The sequence below is a fragment of the Sceloporus occidentalis genome, unplaced genomic scaffold (genome assembly GCF_023333645.1).
Source record: "Sceloporus occidentalis isolate IW3139 unplaced genomic scaffold, rSceOcc1.0.p SCAF_10, whole genome shotgun sequence".
NCBI classification, from domain to species: Eukaryota; Metazoa; Chordata; class Lepidosauria; order Squamata; family Phrynosomatidae; genus Sceloporus; species Sceloporus occidentalis.
The window spans coordinates 26,572,501-26,595,165 of NW_028316990.1; the positions used below are offsets into that span (position 1 = coordinate 26,572,501).

Sequence of the window (22,665 nt, forward strand, 5' to 3'; positions counted from 1 at the left end):
TCCTTAGAAAAAGGATGCACTGATTTACATGACTGCATACTCTTGTACATATTCCTTCAACAGGTAGAAAACCATCCTGTCAGATAAAATACCTTCTCCCTTGCATACTGCCTCTTTTATGTTTGGGGACATCCCACCCTGATCCCAAGGCTTTGAAACAGTACAGTATCAACCCATGAACCATTTCAATATGAACTACATTTGACAGAATCACATGTAGAGCCATTGGATGTCCCCCTTTAACACGACACGTCCTACACTTCAGCCTTCTTTCTGTCCAGGAGGAATTCCAAAATGTCCTCCATTTTGAGCATCACTAAGAAGCATGAATTTATATTTACATTAGCGTTCTATCTTTTATTTTGTAAAGCCCTACATTTTCACTAAATGTGCTACATTTTATGGTGCTTTGTCTTCCTTTGCAGTTGTGGCATCTGATCACCTTGATTATACACCTAAAAGCACACACTCTTTTGGGCCCCATCTGGCACTGTGCAAGGCCAACAGCTAGTGTTGTTGGGGGCTGTCTGTGTGCATTCACAAACCTAAGACATTGGGGAAACGGATACCTCATACTCATTCCAATGGTTAGAATCTGAGCCCTCACATGTGTAAACAATGTGTTCTGTCACTGAACTATAATGCTGCCCCTCTCTGCATTTCCCAAGATGCCAAGCCAGTCAATCGTGGGATGAGGGTGTTCAACAGAAAGGATGAAGCTCAGAGGTAGAGCACATGCTGCTGTGCATTGAAAAGGTCCCTGGCATCTCCAGGTATGGCTGAGAAAGAGTCCTGCTGGAAAACCTGGAAAGTGACAAAGGCTGATGTGAGTGATAGGCTTCTCATGGGTGCAAAAGAAGCAGCTTCTCCTCAGGGAGGAAGGACTCTCAATCCTTCCTAGTCAGGACAGAGAGTGCAGCTTCAAACTTTTCTCCCAACGAGGAAGAACTCTCAGTTTGAGAGAGTTGAACAATCGACCCCAGATGCTCCTTCCCCAGAGATGTGCCTTCCCCATGGAGCTTTCTGCCAACTCCCAGGGGAGGAGTACCATTCACTTTGGGAATCACTGCACTACCATTCTGCAGCCATGACAGTTATGGAATCATAGTGCAATATTTCTGTATTATGAAAGGTCCCTTGAAATTGCACTGTGCACCTTGATTTCTGGAAACATGGAAACTCCGGACCAGGCTCCTTACTACGTTACTCCTATGGCAGCCCTTTTTTTATTATGGCCCAGACTCTCTGAAGAGAAGCTACTCCAGGAGGATCAATGACCAAAGGAAGATTTTTTGATGAGGGGCTTCTAGTCATGCTCTACCAAAGGGCTGAATTTTCCAAGACTGTACCTGAAACTGACACAGTTAAGAAAGTTCAGCTGGAATCATGTTTACATACCTGGAAAAATTTCTGCAGAACTCAATTAAGTTTACTGTTGACTAGACAGCTGCATTCCTTGGCGTAGTTAGGTAATGCTGACTTTGAATTTACTGCCCCTTCCCCATTCCGTAATAATGTACATTGCTTCACTTCATAATGTGGGAAGTGTTAGCATCATCCTGCACACCCCATGCTGTATTTGGGGTCCCCATATATTTTTTTCCATACCTGGAGCCAGCAATGTTCTTGAGAGGTCATGATGGCATTTAGGAACGCTAGGTAAGGTTCCCAGGAGAAAAGGAGCAAAGACCTGGGGCATGTGGACAATCCAGGTTCAGCTAAGTACCTTGCTATGTACAACCACAGAATCCAAGCAAAATGGGTGTACTAATTGTGTGTAACTGCACCATTCTATAGGCTTGCACAGTTAACACTATTTAAATCATACACATTTCTAGGAGAATTAAACATGCTTTATTTGATCTGTGGCTCTACCAAACATATACCCATTGCACCTGACTAGTAAAGAAAAAGAATCTGGTGCAACCTTTTTAATAAGCTACAGCATAAAGCAACCTTTGCATCTTACAGTTCCAACATGTTAAAAGCCCTGAGTTTAAGACTTTAAAACGCTGTGGGGAAAACAAATTGAACTTAGTCTTTAAAAGTTATACTAAATTCAAAGGGGGGGACTTAGTTACAATAAATTGGGAAGGACAGTGCTTACCACAAGTTTGGACAGTCAGAAATTGCTGTGAGAACTTGCCATGCTGTGATGGTATCCCTGCTCTTTTCAAGAACCTTGGCAAGTTTATATGCCTATTAAAATTAGTAATCATTAATCAGCCCTCGTCAGATCTTTTCCCCCATCAGCCAGGTAGATTGCTTTCACTTCCTCATTGTTGAAGAATTCAAAGGTGGCTTGAGAATGATTGTGCATTTAAAAATAATAATAATCAGCGGACAAAAGGAAATTGAAGAATACCAACCACATTAATTTCCCTATAAAGCCCTAGATGTCAAAATTTCCCTTGGTACAGCATCCAATCCCATTTTTATGACACTTTCCAATAGGAAAGCCATTCTATCATTAGCATCAGCAACAGATTGTTGTTGCTGTGTGCCTTCAAGTAGTTTCTGACTTATGGGGATCTGAAGGTGAACTGACAGCCAGCCAGGTGTAGAGGTCTGAGCCTGAGAACCAGGGTCTGAATCCCTGACTGGCCATATAGTAAACTCACTGGATGGTTTTAGGCAAGTCACAAACTCTCAGCCTCAAAAGAAGGCAAAGGTAAATCTTCCCTGGACAAATCTTGGCATGAAAAGTCCATGGTAGGGTTGCCTCAGAGTTGCCATAAGTCAGAAATTCAGGATTGATGAGAACATGCAAGAACAATGACATAGGGATGGCTACAGGAGAGAATGACTGAAATAGAATAATGGAGTTAGAAGAGACCACAAGGGCCATCCAGTCCAACTCCCTGCCATGCAGGAACTCACAATCAAAGCATCCCCGACAGGTGGCCACCCAGCCTCTGTTTGAAGTCACACAACAACAACAACACAACAAACTATCATGGAATTTTCTTAGCAAGATTTGTTCTGAGAGATTTTTGCCATTGCCTTTCTTTAAGGCTGAGAGAGCGTGGCTTGCCCAAGGTCACCCGGTGGCTTTAAGGGAGACAAACCCTGGTCTCAGGAGTCGTACTAGTCATCATACTGGCTGGTAGAATCTGGGAGCTGTAATAATAATAATAATAATTTATTTATAGCCCGCCCAATCACAAGGAATCCAGGCGGTCTGTAGTCAAAGAGTAACTTTTCCAAGTTCTGTATATAATCACAGCACGAGTTTTCACGGACTACAACCTATTGCAGTGTCAGTGTGGTGTAGTGTTGGACTGCGACTCTGTAGACCAGGGTTTGCTTTGCCGCTTGGCCATGAATCCCATTGAGTGGCCCTGGGCAAGTCATACTCTCTCAGCCTCAGAGGAAGGCAATGGCAACCCGCCTTGAAACAACCCATGTCATTAAATATATTTGGGGATGGTGTGGTGTCGTGGTCAGAACAAGGGTGGGGAGAATTTTTGGCCCTCCAGCTGTTTTGGAACTGTATAACCCTCCAATGTTGCTGGACTCTATGTCCCAAGAGCTCTTGCCAGTATAGCCAATGGTAAGGAATGGTGGAGATGCAGTCCAACAACATCTGGTTAATCCCTTCCCCTGGGCTTGGGCCTCCCAGAGGATACTCCAGATCCCCACTCAGCTGTCAAACTCAATGGAGTCAGACCCTTTCTCTCACCCTAGCCTACCTCACAGGGCTGCTTTCATGAGGAAAAAAGGGGAGCAAAGAAGAATTTATAGAATCCTAGAGTTGGAAGAGACCGCAAGGGCCATCCAGTCCAACCCCATTCTGCCATGCAGGAACTCTCCATCAAAGCATCCAAAACAGATGGCCATCCAGCCTCTGTTTAAAGACCTCTAAGGAAGGAGACTCCACTATACTCCAAGGAAGGAGTTTGTTCCACTGTCTAATAGCCCTTACTGTCAGGAAGTTCCTCCTAATGTTGAGCTGGAATCTCTTTTCCAGTAGCTTGCACCCATTGTTCCGTGTCCTATTCTCTGGAGCAGCAGAAAACAAGCTTGCTCCCTCCTCAATATGACATCCAAGTATTTGAACAGGGCTCTCATATCACCTCTTAACCTTCTGCTGCATTGCTTTAAAGTATTTTTTTAACATTTTTATCTTTTTAACTGTTTTTATTCTTTTCACATGTAATTTGTCTTAATACTGTAATAATTCTATTTTAATGTACAGTTTTTATGTGCTTTTAATGGGTCCTGTTTTTTTAAAGCCGTGAGCTGCTGCCCTGAGTTCCAGTTTTGGGGAAAGGGCGGGATATAAATAAATACTGTTGTTGTTGTTATTATTATTCTGCCCTTTTCCCAATAATAATATTAATAATAATAATATTTATATATATATCCCACTCTTTCTCCAAAAGTGGGACTCAGGGTAGCTCACAACATTAAATTATTATTATTATTATCTTGCCTAAGCTCTATGGAGAAAGGCTAGGATACCAATGAATGGACCTTTCCCAGGGTTTCCTGCTCCACTCCAACTCCCAGAATCCCCTAGCCTTGAGCCAGGGCAGTTAAACCGGTGCCAAACTGGGTTATCCCTCCAGTGCGGATGCAGCCTAAGGTTCTTTAAAGGCAGTCATCCCGAAACAGGGCAACTGGGGAGAAGGCTTACTGATGAGGCGAGGTCTCCTCCGTCCAAGGCTTCGCCTCTCTTTCTTCCTCCGCAGAGAGAGCAGTGGAGACGAGCGTTGCAGGAGAGGGGCGGGGCATCGTCGAGTGACGTCACTGGGGGCGTGGCCGGGGCCGGGACCTCACCTGGTCACACCTTGAAGTGGCCATTGAACAAGAACCATAGAATCCTAGAGTTGGAAGAGACCCCAAGGGCCCTGATCCAGTCCAACCTATTCTGCCATGCAGGAACTCTCAGTTAAAGCATCCCCATTGACATATGGCCATCCAGGCTGGGACGTAGGGAAGGGGGGGTGTTGGGGGTCCGGACCCCCCCTTCAGGCCCTGGGGGCCTTCAAGCTCCTTCCTCCCCCCTCCTCCCCTCCATCAAAACCACGGAGAACTCGGAGAGGGAAAAGGGGAAAGACAAAAGTTGCAAGCTCAGAGAGAGAGAGAGAGAGAGAGAGAGAGAGAGAGAGGAGGGGGAAGGAGGGGGTCCTTGTGATTTCTTTCTCTTTCGTTTCCATCGGAGTCCGGCTTCCACTCCTCCGCCGCCTCCTCCCCCCTTCTCCCTTGTGCTTTTGCCAGAATAAAAGTCTCTAGAAGGGAAGGAAGGGGAAAAAGGAAGGAAGAATGATAGGGAGGGAGGGAGGGAGGGAGGGAGGGAGGGAGGGAGGGAGAACTGAAGGAAAAAAGGAAAAGAAAGGGAGGAAGAGGAAGGGGAGAAAGGAAGAAAGAAAAAGGAAGGAAGGAAGCTTCTAAAGGGAAATATAAAAGAAAGAAAAGGTGACTTCTAACTTTCCTTTCAGCAGTTATATCCATATACAATATAGTAAAATAATGATAATAATAATAATAATAATAATAATAATATCCCTTACCCCAAATGCTGAGGACTAGATGTATTTTGGATTTTGGAGTTTTTCAGAGTTTGGTATATTTATATACAGTACGTCTAATGGGATATAGTGGGAGATGGGATCCATGTATGTCTCATATGCATCTCATAGACATAGACTGAAGGTAATTTAATACACAATCTTTTTAAAATAATGTTGTGCTTCTGTACATTGAGCTTCAGCAAAACCCTGAGACCACTATTCCTTGTATAATTCAATAATTCAGTAATTGATCTAAACCTCCAGGATTCCCAGGTGTCCTTGAGTTGGGGGTCAAACCAGATGCTCTCAGGGTCAGTTTTGGGTTTTGGAATAATTTAGGTTTCAGAAGTCCAGAGAAAGGAGACTCAGACTCTACTCTGGACATTTCTCCTGAGAATAGACTCATGTTTTCAAAAACAGTCATTTCTGGATTTTTGCAACAACAAAAAAGAGGAGGGTCTGTGATGCAAAAAGGCAAGAGGCTTCTTTCCAGCCTTGTTTTTTCTCTTTTTTAAAAGACAAATAGAATAAAATACAGTTAGCTGGCCCCTTTTTAGCATGTCAATGGGGGTGCTTTGATGGAGAGTTCCTGCATGGCAGAATGGGGTTGGACTGGATGGCCCTTCTTGGGGTCTCTTCCAACTCTATGATTTTATGATTAATTAATTAATGTATGGAATCAATCTAAGATGATGAATCAGGGCTGTGGAGTCCTATGGCCCTGCTCCAGGCAATGCTAGACTGCAGGCCCCATCATCCAGCAGCAGCACAGACTGCTGGGAACTGCAGTCTAATAAGGCTGCACACTGCAGAAATAATCCAGTTCGACCCTACTTTAATGCTATGGAAAATCCTGGGATTTGTAGTATGTTGTGCCACCAGAGCTCTCTGACAAAGAATGCTAAATGTCTCACAAAACTACAATACCCAGATGTTGTTGTTGTTGTTGTTGTTATTTTCTTATATCCCGCCTTTCTCCCAATATACGGACTCAAGGTGGTGATTTTCCATAGCATTAATCTATAGTATATCTTTCTACAATGTAGATGGACACCTCCATTGCATAATTTGTTGAGGATGCTTTGACTGGGAATTCCTGCATGGCAGAATGGGGTTGGACTGGATGGCCCTTCTAGGGGTCTCTTCTAACTCTATGGCCTGTTACAGACAGCCAAAATAAAGCTGCTTCGAGTCACAGTGGAGGTATGGTGTTTCAATGATGCATGTGTCCTAAGAGTCCAGAAGCCACACCAAAGCCACGCTCCAGTCCTTAGGGCTGGAGCGTGGCTTTGGTGCAACTTCTGGACTCTTAGGACGCATGCATCATTGAAACACCATACCTCCGCTGTGACTCGAAGCGGCTTTATTTTGGCTGTCTGTAACAGGCCCATGATTCCATGATTCTGTAGCACTCTGAGCCTACTGTGATTTTAATTGTTTTTAAATGTATAAAGGTATAAAGTCTTATAATGCAAGCTATGCACTGATGGACTATTGCACTATAATTTTTTATTGATTGATTTTATACCCTGCCTTTCTCCCAAAATAGGATTCTCTTAAAGGGGTTTGTTTATTATAAAAAGAAAGGAACGTATAATGGCTTGGAATTAAAATTATGGTAGATAGATAGATAGATAGATAGGTAGGTCTTGGAAATAAAAAGTGTGTGTGTGTGTGTGTGTATCTTAAAATTAAAAATCCCTCTTGGAAGTGGGAATGAAATGTTGTGTGGATGCAGCCTGGGTTCTTAACTCAGCTCAGAAGTTGGAATGCAGTGTCTCAAAGCATGAGCAGAGTGTCTCTGAGCATGAACAGAGTGGCTGCCGCTCATTGTGTGAGCAGCTGCACTTTGCTTTATCGAGCTGAATTTATCTGATGTAAACACCTTCAGAGGAAGGACTCAGTTTGCATCTGCACTGAAAAAATAATCCAGTTTGATGCCACTTTAACTGCCCTTGGCTCCATGTTGTGAAATGCTGGGATTTGTAGTTTGTTGTGGCACCTGACATATGACTCAACAGGTCCTCAAAACTACAGATCCCAAGATTCCATAGCATGAAGCCATAACGGAAGTTAAAGTGGTGCCATCAAGGTGTCAAGGGTAAACGCTCAACCCTCTTTTTGTGTCTTGGGGGGGACTCTTAGCCTCTCAAAATGGTGGCACTTAGTCTTGACACCCCCTTCCCAAAATCCTGGCTACGTCCCTCCTCTGTTTAAAGACCTCCAAGGAGGGAGACTCCACCACTCTCTGAGGAAGGAGTGTGTTCCTCTGTCAGACAGCCCTTACTCTCAGGAGTTTCCCCCTAATGTTTGACGGAATCTTTGGAGTTTGTCAGACATGAGTTTTTGGTGATTTTTCCTGCCTATCGCGCAATGTTAGCGTCACCAATGTTGCGCAATAACGTGACAGCACGATGTTCTTCCAGACGCCATTCATTTCTATGGGAGCCCGTTGCGCAACGCTCCCGTAGTTTAAGCGTCATTCCTCCCCTTTTTGGGCATTGCAGGCAAAAGTGGAAGCTAGGCCATGGTCTCCCGTTATCTTGCGAAATGTGTTGCAAAATGGTTTGGCGTGGTAGGCAGCAGTGCAACGCAACGCTAAAGTTACTGATTGCAAAGTTCCCATGATGCTGGGCTGCTTTTTGACCCCATTCCCTTCCAGTGGCCTTCCTTTTCCAGGACAACCCCCGGGGAGGGGGGGTGGCTCTGTCTTACATGAACACCTAGGAGGCTTCCAATGTAAGGAACCCCCAGCAGTCATCCATTCCAGCCCCATTCCTCTTTCCAGCATGGACACATAGGAGGCTGTAAATGAAAGGTGCCCCTAGGGGTCATCCATCCCTGCCCCATTCCTCTGTCCTGAATGCACACCCAGGGGGCTGCACATGCAAGGGACCCCTAGGGGTCATCCATCCCAGCCCCATTCCTCTGTCCTGCATGGACACCTAGGAGGCTGTAAATGAAAGGGGCCCCTAAGGGTCATCCATTCCAGCCCCATTCCTCTGTCCTGCATGGACACCTAGGAGGCAGCAAATGAAAGGGGACCCTAGTGGTCATCCATTCCAGCCCCATTCCTCTGTCCTGCATGGACACCTGGGGGGCTGCAAATGCAAGGGGTCCCTAGGGGTCATCCATCCCTGCCCCATTCCTCTGTCCTGCATGCACACCCGGGGGGCTGCACATGCAAGGGGCCCCTAGGGGTCATCCATCCCAGCCCCATTCCTCTGTCCTGCATGGACACCTAGGAGGCTGCAAATGAAAGGGTCCCCTAGGGGTCATCCATCCCAGCCCCATTCCTTGGTCCTGCATGGACACCCAGGAGGCTGCACATGCAAGGGACCCCTAAGGGTCATCCATCCCAGCCCCATTCCTCTGTCCTGTATGGACACCTAGGATGCTGTAAGTGACAGGGGCCCCTAGGGGTCTTCCATCCCAGCCCCATTCCTCTGTCCTGCATGGACACCTAGGAGGCTGCAAATGAAAGGGGCCCCTAAGGGTCATCCATCCCTGCCCCATTCCTCTGTCCTGAATGCACACCTGGGGGGCTGCATAAGCAAGGGGTCCCTAGTGGTCATCCATCCCAGCCCCATTCCTCTGTCCTGCATGGACACCTAGGAGACTGCAAATGAAAGGGACCCTTAAGGGTCATCCATCCCAGCCCCATTCCTCTGTCCTGCATGGACACCTAGGAGACTGCAAATGAAAGGGACCCTTAAGGGTCATCCATCCCAGCCCCATTCCTCGGTCCTGCATGGTCACCTAGGAGGCTGTTAATGAAAGGGGCCCCTAGGGGTCATCCATCCCTGCCCCATTCCTCTGTCCTGCATGGACACCCGGGGGTCAGCACATGCAAGGGGCCCCTAGGGGTCATCCATTGCAGCCCCATTCATCAGTCCTGCATGGACACCTAGGAGTCTGCAAAGGAAAGGTGCCCCTAGGGGTCATCCATTCCAGCCCCATTCCTCTTTCCTGCAATGACACCTAGGAGGCTGCAAAGGAAAGGGGCCCCTAGGGGACATCCATTCCATTTTATTTAATAATAAAAATAATGAATAAATAAATAAATATAAAGACAGGGGTGTATATATTTAATAATAATGAAAAAATAAATAAAAATAAAGACAGGGATGTATATATTTAATAATAAAAATAATGCATCCTGCATCCTCCACTCCTTGCCACCCTAGAATGCCTCTTGCACTTGTAATAATAATAATAAATTCATCACCGTAAATGCCAGAAAAGGATGCGATTGTCATGCATTATTTTATGACTTTTAAAAGAAAAATTCAGAGCTGTCCCTGAATTCCTTGCAAAAGCATGTATCATTTTGCCAATTGCCTAATTGACAAAAGCAACAAATGTAACATTAGATTGTAACATTCGCATTTTAGCATGGATTCTCCAAGGAAAAAAGTGCCCTATTATGGTTCCCTTTCACTTTTATTAGCTGACTTCCAGCAAAGAAAGGGCAAATACACACACACACACACACACACACACACACACACACACACACACAGACATATATATATATATAAATATATATATATATATATATATATATATATATATATACATATACACATACATACATACAGTGGACCCTTGTTATACGCTGGGGTTTGGTTCCAAGATCCACCATGTATAACAAAATCCGTGTACACTGGTACCTCGGGTTACGAAATTAATTCGTTCCGCCATTCCTTTCGTAACCCGAAAATTTCGTAACCCGAAACACATTTTCCATTGAAAATAACTAATGCGTTCTATGACCTCAGACTGAACCTGCAAGTGAAAACAAAGGTACAATAGAGGCCTATTAAGCTAAGTACCCTACAATACAAGTTGCCTGAGGCACTAAAGAGCTTAAGAATGACATGCAGGTCCATTCTAAAGTTTCTAAAGGATAAAGAAAAAAAGTTTTTGACTTATCTTTGCTGGTCCTGGCATCTCAGAGTGAGGCAGGAGGAGGAGGGGGTGGCAGCCAAAAAACCAAATTTAAACCAATTTAACCAATTCAACCAATTTAACCAATTTAACCAATTCAACCAATTTAACCAATTCAACCAATTTAACCAATTCAACCAATTTAACCAATTCAACCAATTTAACAAAGTTAACCATTTTAACAAAGTTAACCATTTTAACAACATTTTTTTTTAAAAATTTGGTGTTTTTTTTAAGGGTCATCACCACCTTTGCCCTTCTTGGACGACAGTTCTCCCTCTTTTGTGAAGAACTGGTCCAAGGATGTCTGCTTTTGCCGGGCCTTAAGCAGGTTCCTAAAATGGCTAAGGCAGACATTATCAAAATGGGCAATGGCATGGCTGGTGAGCACCTTCTCAGGGTGATGCTTCTCAACATAAGAAGACACATTGGCCTGTTACAGACAGCCAAAATAAAGCTGCTTCGAGTCACAGTGGAGGTATGGTGTTTCAATGATGCATGCGTCCTAAGAGTCTAGAAGTCGCACCAAAGCCACACTCCATCCCTAAGGACTGGAGCGTGGCTTTGGTGTGACTTTTGGACTCTTAGGACGCATGCATCATTGAAACACCATACCTCCACTGTGACTCGAAGCAGCTTTATTTTGGCTGTCTGTAACAGGCCATTGTGGAATTGCCGCAAAATGTCTTTAATTTCTGCAGTTGGCAAAAATGCCCCCGCCGCCTCCTCCTCCTGGCCCCTGTCAAAATGGAGCACGTCCTCATCCATGGCTGAGTGTTGCATGGCCGCCAAGGCCTTCAGGTCCTCTGTTGTCAGGTCCTCGCTGTGCTCCTCGATGAGTTCCTCCACGTCCTCGTTGTCCACGTCAAGTCCCAGGGACCTTGCGATGGAGACAATCTCAGTCACCTCTTCTTCACCTGGCTCAGCACCCTCGGTCTGTGACCCTTCCAAGGAAGAAGCATCAGGCCACAGCTTCCTCCACGCAGCAATCAGGTTGCGCCTGGTGATCTCCTGCCAGGCCAAGTCCACCATCTTCAAGCACACGACGATATCAAAATGCTGCTTCCAGAACTCTCGCAGGGTCAGCTGTGTGCTCTCCGTTACATCAAAACACCGCTTGAAGAGGTGCTTGGTGTAGATCTTTTTGAAGTTGGCAATGACCTGCTGGTCCATGGCTTGCAAGAGGGAGGTCGTGTTGGGCGGCAGAAACTGGACCTTGATGAAGGAGAACTCAGCAAGGATGTCCTTTTCCAGGCCAGGCGGGTGCGCAGGAGCATTGTCCAAGAGGAGGAGGCACTTCAAGGGCAAATCCTCTTCCTCCAGGTACCGCTTCACAGTCGGGGCGAAGACACTGTTGATCCACTCCACGAAAAGGAGGCGTGTGACCCATGCGCGGCCATTGGAACGCCACATCACTGGCAACCTGTCCTTTTGAATGTTGTGTGTCTTGAAGGCCCTTGGATTTTCCGAGTGGTACACCAACAGGGGCTTGATCTTACAGTCCCCGCTGGCATTTGCACACAACGCAAGTGTGAAGCGGTCCTTCATAGGCTTGTGGCCTGGCAATCTCCTCTCCTCCTGGGTGATGTAGGTGCGGCGAGGCATCTTCTTCCAGAAGAGGCCCTTCTCGTCGCAATTGAACACTTGCTGTGGGACGTAGCCTTCCTCCTCCACCATGGCCTTGAACTCGATGACAAATGCTTCGGCGGCCTGGTGGTCTGCGCTGGACGCCTCGCCGTGACGGACGACAGAGTGGATCCCGGTCCTCCTTTTGAACCTTTCAAACCAGCCACGTGAGGCTTTGAATTCCGGGGTGGCTGGCTCCTCCTGGGAAGAAGTTCCTTCGCCTGCCTCCTTGCTGGCCAGGTCTTCAAAAATGGTGGTGGCCTTCTCACAGATGACCGAGGTGGTCACAGTGTCCCCGGCTCGCTCCTTTTCTTTAATCCAGAGGAGCAGCAGGCGCTCCATCTCCTCGTGCTTTGGTGTCCTCTGCTTGGCAATCATAGTCACGCCTTTCGCAGGAGCCACAACGGCTCTGATGGCCTCCTTCTGCTTGAGGACAGTGCCAATTGTCGAAGGGTTTCTTCCATACTCCTTGGCAATGTCCACCAAGCGCACGCCCCTCTCATGCTTGGCGATGATTTCCTTCTTGTCCTCCAAGTACAAGGGAGCCCTCTTCTTTTTGTCACCGCCGCTTTTATCTGTGGCTTTCTTGGGAGCCATAGCTCAAGCCTAAAAAGGACAAAAGGCACAGGCACTGAGCAAAAGCCACAATTGGAAACCACCCCCACCCCCATGGTCACACTCTCTGGCCCACATCAAATCAAGGCCAAATATGCAAAACTCACATCCCACACTTTGAAAACATCACAGCCATGACCAAAGCACCCCAGAACCCAAACTCAAAGGCCAGAAACCCCAAATCTGAAAATGCAACCCCAAAGTCACACTCTCTGGCCCGCATCAAATCAAGGCCAAACATGCAAAACTCACATCCCACACTTTGAAAACATCACAGCCATGACCAAAGCACCCCAGAACCCAAACTCAAAGGCCAGAAACCCCAAATCTAAAAATGCAACCCCAAAGTCACACTCTCTGGCCCACATCAAATCAAGGCCAAACATGCAAAACTCACATCCCACACTCTCAAATCATCACAGCCATGACCAAAGCACCCCAGAACCCAAACTCAAAGGCCAGAAACCCCAAATCTGAAAATGCAACCCCAAAGTCACACTCTCTGGCCCACATCAAATCAAGGCCAAATATGCAAAACTCACATCCCACACTTTGAAAACATCACAGCCATGACCAAAGCACCCCAGAACCCAAACTCAAAGGCCAGAAACCCCAAATCTGAAAATGCAACCCCAAAGTCACACTCTCTGGCCCGCATCAAATCAAGGCCAAACATGCAAAACTCACATCCCACACTCTCAAATCATCACAGCCATGACCAAAGCACCCCAGAACCCAAACTCAAAGGCCAGAAACCCCAAATCTGAAAATGCAACCCCAAAGTCACACTCTCTGGCCCGCATCAAATCAAGGCCAAACATGCAAAACTCACATCCCACACTTTGAAAACATCACAGCCATGACCAAAGCACTCCAGAACCCAAACTCAAAGGCCAGAAACCCCAAATCTAAAAATGCAACCCCAAAGTCACACTCTCTGGCCCACATCAAATCAAGGCCAAACATGCAAAACTCACATCCCACACTCTCAAATCATCACAGCCATGACCAAACCACCCCAGAACCCAAACTCAAAGGCCAGAAACCCCAAATCTAAAAATGCAACCCCAAAGTCACACTCTCTGGCCCACATCAAATCAAGGCCAAACATGCAAAACTCACATCCCACACTCTCAAATCATCACAGCCATGACCAAAGCACCCCAGAACCCAAACTCAAAGGCCAGAAACCCCAAATCTGAAAATGCAACCCCAAAGTCACACTCTCTGGCCCGCATCAAATCAAGGCCAAACATGCAAAACTCACATCCCACACTTTGAAAACATCACAGCCATGACCAAAGCACCCCAGAACCCAAACTCAAAGGCCAGAAACCCCAAATCTAAAAATGCAACCCCAAAGTCACACTCTCTGGCCCACATCAAATCAAGGCCAAACATGCAAAACTCACATCCCACACTCTCAAATCATCACAGCCATGACCAAAGCACCCCAGAACCCAAACTCAAAGGCCAGAAACCCCAAATCTAAAAATGCAACCCCAAAGTCACACTCTCTGGCCCACATCAAATCAAGGCCAAACATGCAAAACTCACATCCCACACTCTCAAATCATCACAGCCATGACCAAAGCACCCCAGAACCCAAACTCAAAGGCCAGAAACCCCAAATCTAAAAATGCAACCCCATGGTCACACTCTCTGGCCCGCATCAAATCAAGGCCAAACTTGCAAAAATCGATGCCCACACTTTGAAATCATCACAGCCATGACCAAAGCACCCCAGAACCCAAACCCAAAGGCCAAAACCCCCAAATCTGAAAATGCAACCCCAAAGTCACATTCTCTGGCCCACATCAAATCAAGGCCAAACATGCAAAACTCACATCCCACACTCTCAAATCATCACAGCCATGACCAAAGCACCCCAGAACCCAAACTCAAAGGCCAGAAACCCCAAATCTAAAAATGCAACCCCAAAGTCACACTCTCTGGCCCACATCAAATCAAGGCCAAACATGCAAAACTCACATCCCACACTCTCAAATCATCACAGCCATGACCAAAGCACCCCAGAACCCAAACTCAAAGGCCAGAAACCCCAAATCTGAAAATGCAACCCCAAAGTCACACTCTCTGGCCCACATGAAATCAAGGCCAAACTTGCAAAAATCGATGCCCACACTTTGAAAACATCACAGCCATGACCAAACCACCCCAGAACCCAAACCCAAAGGCCAAAACCCCCAAATCTGAAAATGCAACCCCAAAGTCACACTCTCTGGCCCGCATCAAATCAAGGCCAAACTTGCAAAAATCGATGCCCACACTTTGAAAATATCACAGCCATGACCAAACCACCCCAGAACCCAAACCCAAAGGCCAAAACCCCCAAATCTGAAAATGCAACCCCAAAGTCACACTCTCTGGCCCGCATCAAATCAAGGCCAAACATGCAAAACTCACATCCCACACTCTCAAATCATCACAGCCATGACCAAACCACCCCAGAACCCAAACTCAAAGGCCAGAAACCCCAAATCTAAAAATGCAACCCCATGGTCACACTCTCTGGCCCACATCAAATCAAGGCCAAACTTGCAAAAATCGATGCCCACACTTTGAAATCATCACAGCCATGACCAAAGCACCCCAGAACCCAAACCGAAAGGCCAGAAACCCCAAATCTGAAAATGCAACCCCAAAGTCACACTCTCTGGCCCACATCAAATCAAGGCCAAACATGCAAAACTCACATCCCACACTCTCAAATCATCACAGCCATGACCAAACCACCCCAGAACCCAAACTCAAAGGCCAGAAACCCCAAATCTAAAAATGCAACCCCATGGTCACACTCTCTGGCCCACATCAAATCAAGGCCAAACTTGCAAAACTCACATCCCACACTCTCAAATCATCACAGCCATGACCAAACCACCCCAGAACCCAAACTCAAAGGCCAGAAACCCCAAATCTAAAAATGCAACCCCATGGTCACACTCTCTGGCCCACATCAAATCAAGGCCAAACTTGCAAAAATCGATGCCCACACTTTGAAAACATCACAGCCATGACCAAAGCACCCCAGAACCCAAACCCAAAGGCCAAAACCCCCAAATCTGAAAATGCAACCCCAAAGTCACACTCTCTGGCCCGCATCAAATCAAGGCCAAACATGCAAAACTCACACCCCACACTTTGAAAACATGAGCAAAGCACCCCACCACCCCACAGCAAAAGCATGGTCACACTGTCTCACCCCACAAGAAGAAGGTAGAAATCCATCCACCTACCTGTAGAGAAATTCCTGATGGCAGGTCTTGATCCGAAGTGTACAGTCCAAAGGCAGAAAGCCAGAACAAGTCCAAAGGCAGAAAGCCAGAACAAGTCCAAAGGCAGAAAGCCAGAACAAGTCCAAAGGCAGAAAGCCAGAACAAGTCCAAAGGCAGAAAGCCAGAACAAGTCCAAAGGCAGAAAGCCAGAAAAAGTCCAAGCCTCCACTGGAACAAAGAGTTAGAGTTCAGAAGCAACTCTTCCTCTCCAGTCCACAAGGCCAGACAAAGGGGGCAGATCAATGGAAGCCGGCTTTTGTTTCTGAAGCCAGGCCACCCCCCCCCCCAATTTCGTTAGCCAATCCAGATGATCAGCTTGATTTCTCAAGCCAATCACTACTGCTACGAAATTCAAAATTCGCACCAAAGCTAACCCCTAACCCAGCCCCCTTAGCTAAGAGAAGGCTTTCCGTTAGCACTTTTCCATTAGCCTATAGCTGCACTTTGCAGCATTTGAATTTCGCGCCGAAATGTATTTCGTAACCCGAAAAATATTTCGTAACCCGAAACAGTTTTTGCCAATCCAACTTTTTCGTATCCCGGAAATTTCGTAACCCGATCATTTCGTATCCCGAGGCACCAGTGTACCATTGACCACTGTATCCTTCTGGAACGCTTGAGGGAGTTAGGTATTACAGGCACTGCGCTCCAATGGCTCCAGTCTCTCAGGCAGATTCCAGATGGCGATGCTGGAGGACAGCTGCTCTTCAAAAAGAGAGCTGATATCTGGCGTCCCTCAAGGCGCCATCCTGTCCCCCATGCTGTTTAACATTTACATGAAGCCGCTGGGTGAGATCATCTGGAGACATGGGGCGCAGTGTCATCAGATCTACTTCTCTATGACCCCGACTGCCGCAGTGACTAAGAATGGCATCTCTCCTCCGGATGCCTGTCTTGGGTCAGTAATGGGCTGGATGAGGGGAAACAAGCTCAAGCTGAATCCAGAGAAAACGGAGGTACTTGCGATAGGTTCCCCAAGTCAGGGGAAGGAGATTTGTCTACCTGTCCTGGACGGGGTCACGCTTCCCCTAAAGGACGAAGTTCGCAGTTTGGGAGCACTCCTGGGTTTGTCTCTATAATTATCATCTCAAGTGGAAGTGACGGCCAGGAGTGCTTGGTACCAACTTCGGTTGATACTCCAACTGCGTCCCTACCTAGACCAAAAGGACCTTGAAGCAGTGGTACATGCATTGGTACTCTCGTCTTGATTTCTGTAACACGCTCTACGTGGGGCTACCCTTGTACCAAGTTCAGAAACTTCAATTGGTCCAAAATGTGGCAGCCAGATTGATCACTGGTTCATCCAGGTTTGACCACATAACACCTGTGAAGACACACTCAACTAAAGGTGGTGGCAGATTTGGGTGTGCAACACCGGTACCCTGGTGAGATCAAACTCTTCTACCCAAAAAGGCTCAGAAGCTGAATGTAAAGTTCAAAAAAGGGGGAAGTTTAATTTAAAGAACAAAAATAAAGAGTTTTCTCCTCCCCAGCTCTAGATAAAAGATACTTTACAGACTTTCAGCAATCTTCAGGGTGTCATCTTTCTGGGTCTGATCTTGGTTTGATCTCCGCTCTCAATGGAGCTGGTGCAGGGTCTTTCAGCTCCTGACCTCTTTGTCTTCTTTGATGCTGGTAACTAATTTCTGGTAACTAATTTGGCTAACATGTAAGAAATGCCCTTTACCGGCTGCCTGGGCCTGTTTGCCACCAAAAGACAGCTCTCTGCCTGCTCACAGCAAAGACTGCTCCAACTAAAAGCCTCAAGCTAAAGCAGAGCATGCTGGGAAAGGGCAAACCAAACCTGGAAAAATGCAGGGGATCCTACAGCTCGTCCCACAACTAATACAATGAACTTTCCTACACTAAAATATAACATGGCCTGAACCAACACAAAAGAAAATGCAGGGGGAGAGTCAAATAGTCCTGGCAGGACATCACAACACCTGTCCTAAAATCTCTTCACTGGCTCCCAATCAGCTTCCAGGCACAATACAAGGTGTTGGTCACTACCTTTAAAGCCCTACATGGCTTGGGCCCAGGTTACTTGCGGGAACGCCTCTCCCTACACAATCTGCCCCGCACTCTCAGAACAACTGGGAAGAACGCATTAGAACATGTTCCAACTAAGCTCACTTCGACTTCTCAAAGAGCTTTTACAGCGGCTGCTCCAAAACTATGGAATGACCTCCCGGAAGAGATCCATCTTATTACCTCCTTGGACTCTTTCGAGAGGGCACTTAAGACGGATCTCTTCCGGCAAGCTTATCCACCTGACCTGTTGAAACATCACCATTATATCACTGGGCAAATTGTTGCATTACCACTCGATGGACTCAGTTTTATATTAATTGTACCATTTTATTGATGTATCTTTAAATGTTTTTTATTCTGATGTATTTGTTTTAACTGGTTGTAATCTAAATAAAATATAAATAAACCATTATTATTATTATTATTATTATTATTAGGTTTAAATTATTTTCACATGGGGTTTTTAAAGATATGCATGGAAGAAAGGTCAGTCCTATTGATCAGTTATAGATTTGTGATATTTGAATCTAAGGATTGATAAAGAGACCAGAGTTTGAATCCTGGCTTGGCCATGTAAACCCACTGGGTCACCTTGAGCAAGTCACACACTCTCAGCCTCAGAAGATGGCAATAGCAAACCCCCTCTCAAAAAAAAAAATAGGGTCACCTTAGGGTCCCCATAAGTTGGAAATCACTTGACAGCACACAAAAACAATTCAGTTTTTGTGATAGACTGGGGAAGATCATGGGTTTGAGCAAAAGCAAACATCTGGTTTTGCAGAGATCAATGTAATTCTTGAGCGGTGCTTTCCCCCTCTATATATGGTTTCCCCCTTATAATGAGATTTTTGATTCTAAAGGTACCTGATCTTTCAATTTCTGGATTTTGATATGAGTGAGTTTGCACTTGAAATATGAGTGGATAAAACTCATTATCCACTATGAATGGATAAAACTACTGGTGAAGCTAGAGCAGATGTTGTTTTGACCATCATTTCCAGACTGATTGTGTGACCTTTTAAAAAGGGTTGTACATTTGGCTTAAAGTGATAAAACGCATCACAGAGTAGTTGGTTAGGAATATTAAAAGTCTTTCTGCATTTCAGTCTTAACCCAGGGAATGGAGTCATTGTCCTGTATAACAGGAATAAACTGCTTTAAATGAAATGCTTCTGTTTTCAAATTTGGGATGACTGTGCAGTTCATCTGCATGTTTGCCAGTCCCAGTTGTGGCTTGCGATGGGCGAAGTGGGTGAAGCCAGGCGGCCCGTTTCTGGGCACATGCAAGGAGAATGGAGTGGCAGTGGGCCAGTTTCTACAGCATGGTGGCAGGCTGGACCAGTTAAATGCCAGGGGGAATGGGCAAAATCCATGGGCAAAATACATGAATCAATGTAAACACTGGGGGAGTGGGTCTGTTATCCCTGGCAGTGTCTGGAGTACTGAGTGTTTGCTACTCGTCTCTTACAACTCTGCTGAACTATTGTCCCTCTTCAAATAAGTGTTAATTGATACTGTGACAATAAATGCATTTTCGGATCTGCTTCTGTAGTAGCTGCAATTTTATTAGGACTGGGCTGCATGTTTTAAGAATATTATCCAGGTAGAGGTTGCCTGGGGCATTTAGAAACAGAAATTATGTGCACAGGTCCAGATGGATAGACTTAAGGAAATGGTGGCCCTGAGTTTGCAAGATATTTAAAGCAGTGTCAAACTGGATTATTTCTGTAGTGTGGATGCAACCATTATGCTCTAATATCAGAAAGGACACAGTGGAAGAAAAGCAGGTTCGTTTAATTATACGGTGCGCCTGCGTTATACCCGGGCACGCCTTACGTGGCTTCCAGCATACACTAGACGCCGTGCCAGAAAAAGCCATCATCGACGCGCTTGTAGAAAGTGTGGGATGAGTCTTTCCTGAATCTTCGTTGGTGAAGAAAAGCCTTTGTTGTTCCTCCGTGCTTCTTCAGTCTTCTTCTTCTTCTTGCCTCTTGTTTCCTCTTCAGGCTTTCTTTCCCCTTTTCTCTTTCTCTCTGTTTTTCTCTTGAATCCTATGTTGGAAAAAAGAGCAAAATGTCAATTAAAAATGGAGGGAAGAGAGGAAAGCCCCTCTCCTGAGGTAAAAGGTTGGCTATGTTGCCTCAGAAAGAGACACTTTTCCACCTTCCTTGTGCTTTTTTCTCTCTCAGCTTCTGCTCTACTTCCCTCCTCTCTTTTTTTGAACCAATTATTCTTTTTCTCAGGCACCCCCTCCTCAGCTATTATTATTATTATTATTATTATTATTATTATTATTATTATTTCCTGCTGCCTCCCCCCCCCCCCCAGCCTTAAAGTGCTTAAAATTCTCTATTTCTCCTCAGTTTCTGAGGAGAATTTGTGGTCCAAAACATGCTCCTTTCCCTCCTCCAACGTTTTATTCTTACTCTGCAGCCCCTTCAGGTATTATCATCATCATCATCATCATCATCATCATCATCATCATCATCATTATTATTCATATCTTATTATTTTTAGGCTTCCCTGCCTTGGGGGAAAAAGTCCTTTCTACAGAGGTCCAAACCACAGAAATATAACCCAGTTTCAGACCGCATTAACTGCCCTGGCTCAATGCTAGGGAATCCTGGGACCTGTCGTCTTTGTGAGAAGACTTTGCGCCATAATAAACTACAAATCCCAGGCAGGGTAGTTAAAGTGGTCTCAAACTGGGTTATTTCTGCAGCTACCCTTGCATGTTTTCAGAATAATACTGTAATAATAATAATAATAATAATAATAATAAAGCGTACACCTTATAAATGATAAAAAGTGAGAGAGAATTTGGAGGGGGGGTCTTAACCTTTGGAAATGCCAAACATTGCTGGACTCAAGTTTTTGAGTTGGAGAAGGGAGGCTGGGAAAAGAAGAGAGGAGGAAGGCATCCAGGTGCATTTAGATGCAATCATCAGCATCATCATCAACAACAACAACAACAACAACAAGAAGAGTCTCCATAGACTTCGGTTTGATCAAGTTCTGGCTCATAAAGAACATTCCCAATACAATGGCTCCCTCTTGTGGATACTCAGGGTACTGCAGCCTATTTGAGCTTCCTACCAACTTCTGTGGATCGACCCAGAGAGAGAGAGACGCAGAGGTCGACGGCGAGAGAGAGAGAGACAGAGACAGAGACAGAAGAGAGAGAGAGAGAGAGACCGATCTCTGCCTCTCTTGCTAGACCTGAAAGGCCCATTCTGCAGCAAAACCTATTAAATTACAATATATATATATATATTGTATATACACTGGGCGCCCCCCCAACCAGTTCCTTTAATATATATATACATATTTTAAAGGCGCCCCCACCCAGTTCTTTTAATACATACATACATACATACATATATATATATATTAAAGGCACCCCCACCCAGTTCTTTTTATTTTTATATATATATATATATATATATATATATATTTTAAAGGCTCCCACACCCAGTTGTTTATATATATATATATATATATATATATATATATATAATATGTTTTATTTATAGACTGCTATTCCGCAATGATCATAGCGGTGTACAGTAAAAATCTTAATGCAATATATATTTTTAAAGGCGCCCCCACCCAGTTCCTTTAATAAATATATTTTAAAGGCGCCCCCACCAAGATATATATATATATATATATATATATATATATATGGCGCCCCCACCCAGTTCTTTTAATACATATATATATACATATTTTAAAGGCGCCCCACCCAGTTCTTTTAATACATATATATATTTTAAAGGCACCCCCACCCAGTTCCTTTAATATATATATGAACATATTTTAAAGGTGCCCCCACCCACTTCTTTTAATACATACATATATATATATATATATATATATATATATATATTTTAAAGGCTCCCACACCCAGTTGTTTTAATATATATATATATATATATATATATATATAATATGTTTTATTTATAGACTGCTATTCCACAATGATCATAGCGGTGTACAGTAAAAATCTTAATGCAATATATATTTTTAAAGGCGCCCCCACCCAGTTCCTTTAATATATATAGATTAAAGGCGCCCTCACCCAGTTCCTTTAATAAATATATTTTAAAGGCGCCCCCACCAAGATATATATATATATATATATATATGGCGCCCCCACCCAGTTCTTTTAATACATATATATATACATATTTTAAAGGCGCCCCACCCAGTTCTTTTAATACATATATATATTTTAAAGGCACCCCCACCCAGTTCCTTTAATATATATATGAACATATTTTAAAGGCGCCCCCACCCACTTCTTTTAATACATATATATATATATATATATATATATATATTTTAAAGGCGCCCCCACCCACTTCTTTTAATATATATATATATACCTATTTTAAAGGCGCCCCCACCCACTTCTTTTAATACATATATATATTTTAAAGGCACCCCCATCCAGTTCTTTATATATATATATATATATATATATATATATTTTAAAGGCACCCCCACCCAGTTCTTTTAATATATATATATATATATATATACATATTTTAAAGGTGCCCCCACCCAGTTCCTTTAATATATATATACATATTTTAAAGGCGCCCCCACACAGTTCCTTTAAAATA

General features: G+C 44.8%; 1 protein-coding gene across 5 annotated transcripts in view; it reads right to left on the minus strand.

The window, feature by feature from the left end:
* Nucleotides 1–21,120, minus strand: part of LOC149306247 (transmembrane channel-like protein 5) — a 60,355-nt gene extending 39,235 nt beyond the window's left edge. For 2 of the 5 annotated variants that reach the window (XM_089477114.1, XM_089477111.1), the window contains exons 1-2: nt 20,877–21,120; nt 19,874–20,088 (exon numbers count right to left, since the gene is read on the minus strand). The gene's annotated coding sequence lies outside the window, so the exon portion shown is untranslated. Of the gene's footprint in view, nt 1–2,107; nt 2,184–4,639; nt 4,736–19,873; nt 20,089–20,876 lie in introns of those variants that run through there. The other 3 variants (XM_089477116.1, XM_089477113.1, XM_089477112.1) reach the window with 3 other exon arrangements.
* Between the last annotated feature and the right edge of the window lie 1,545 nt (nt 21,121–22,665).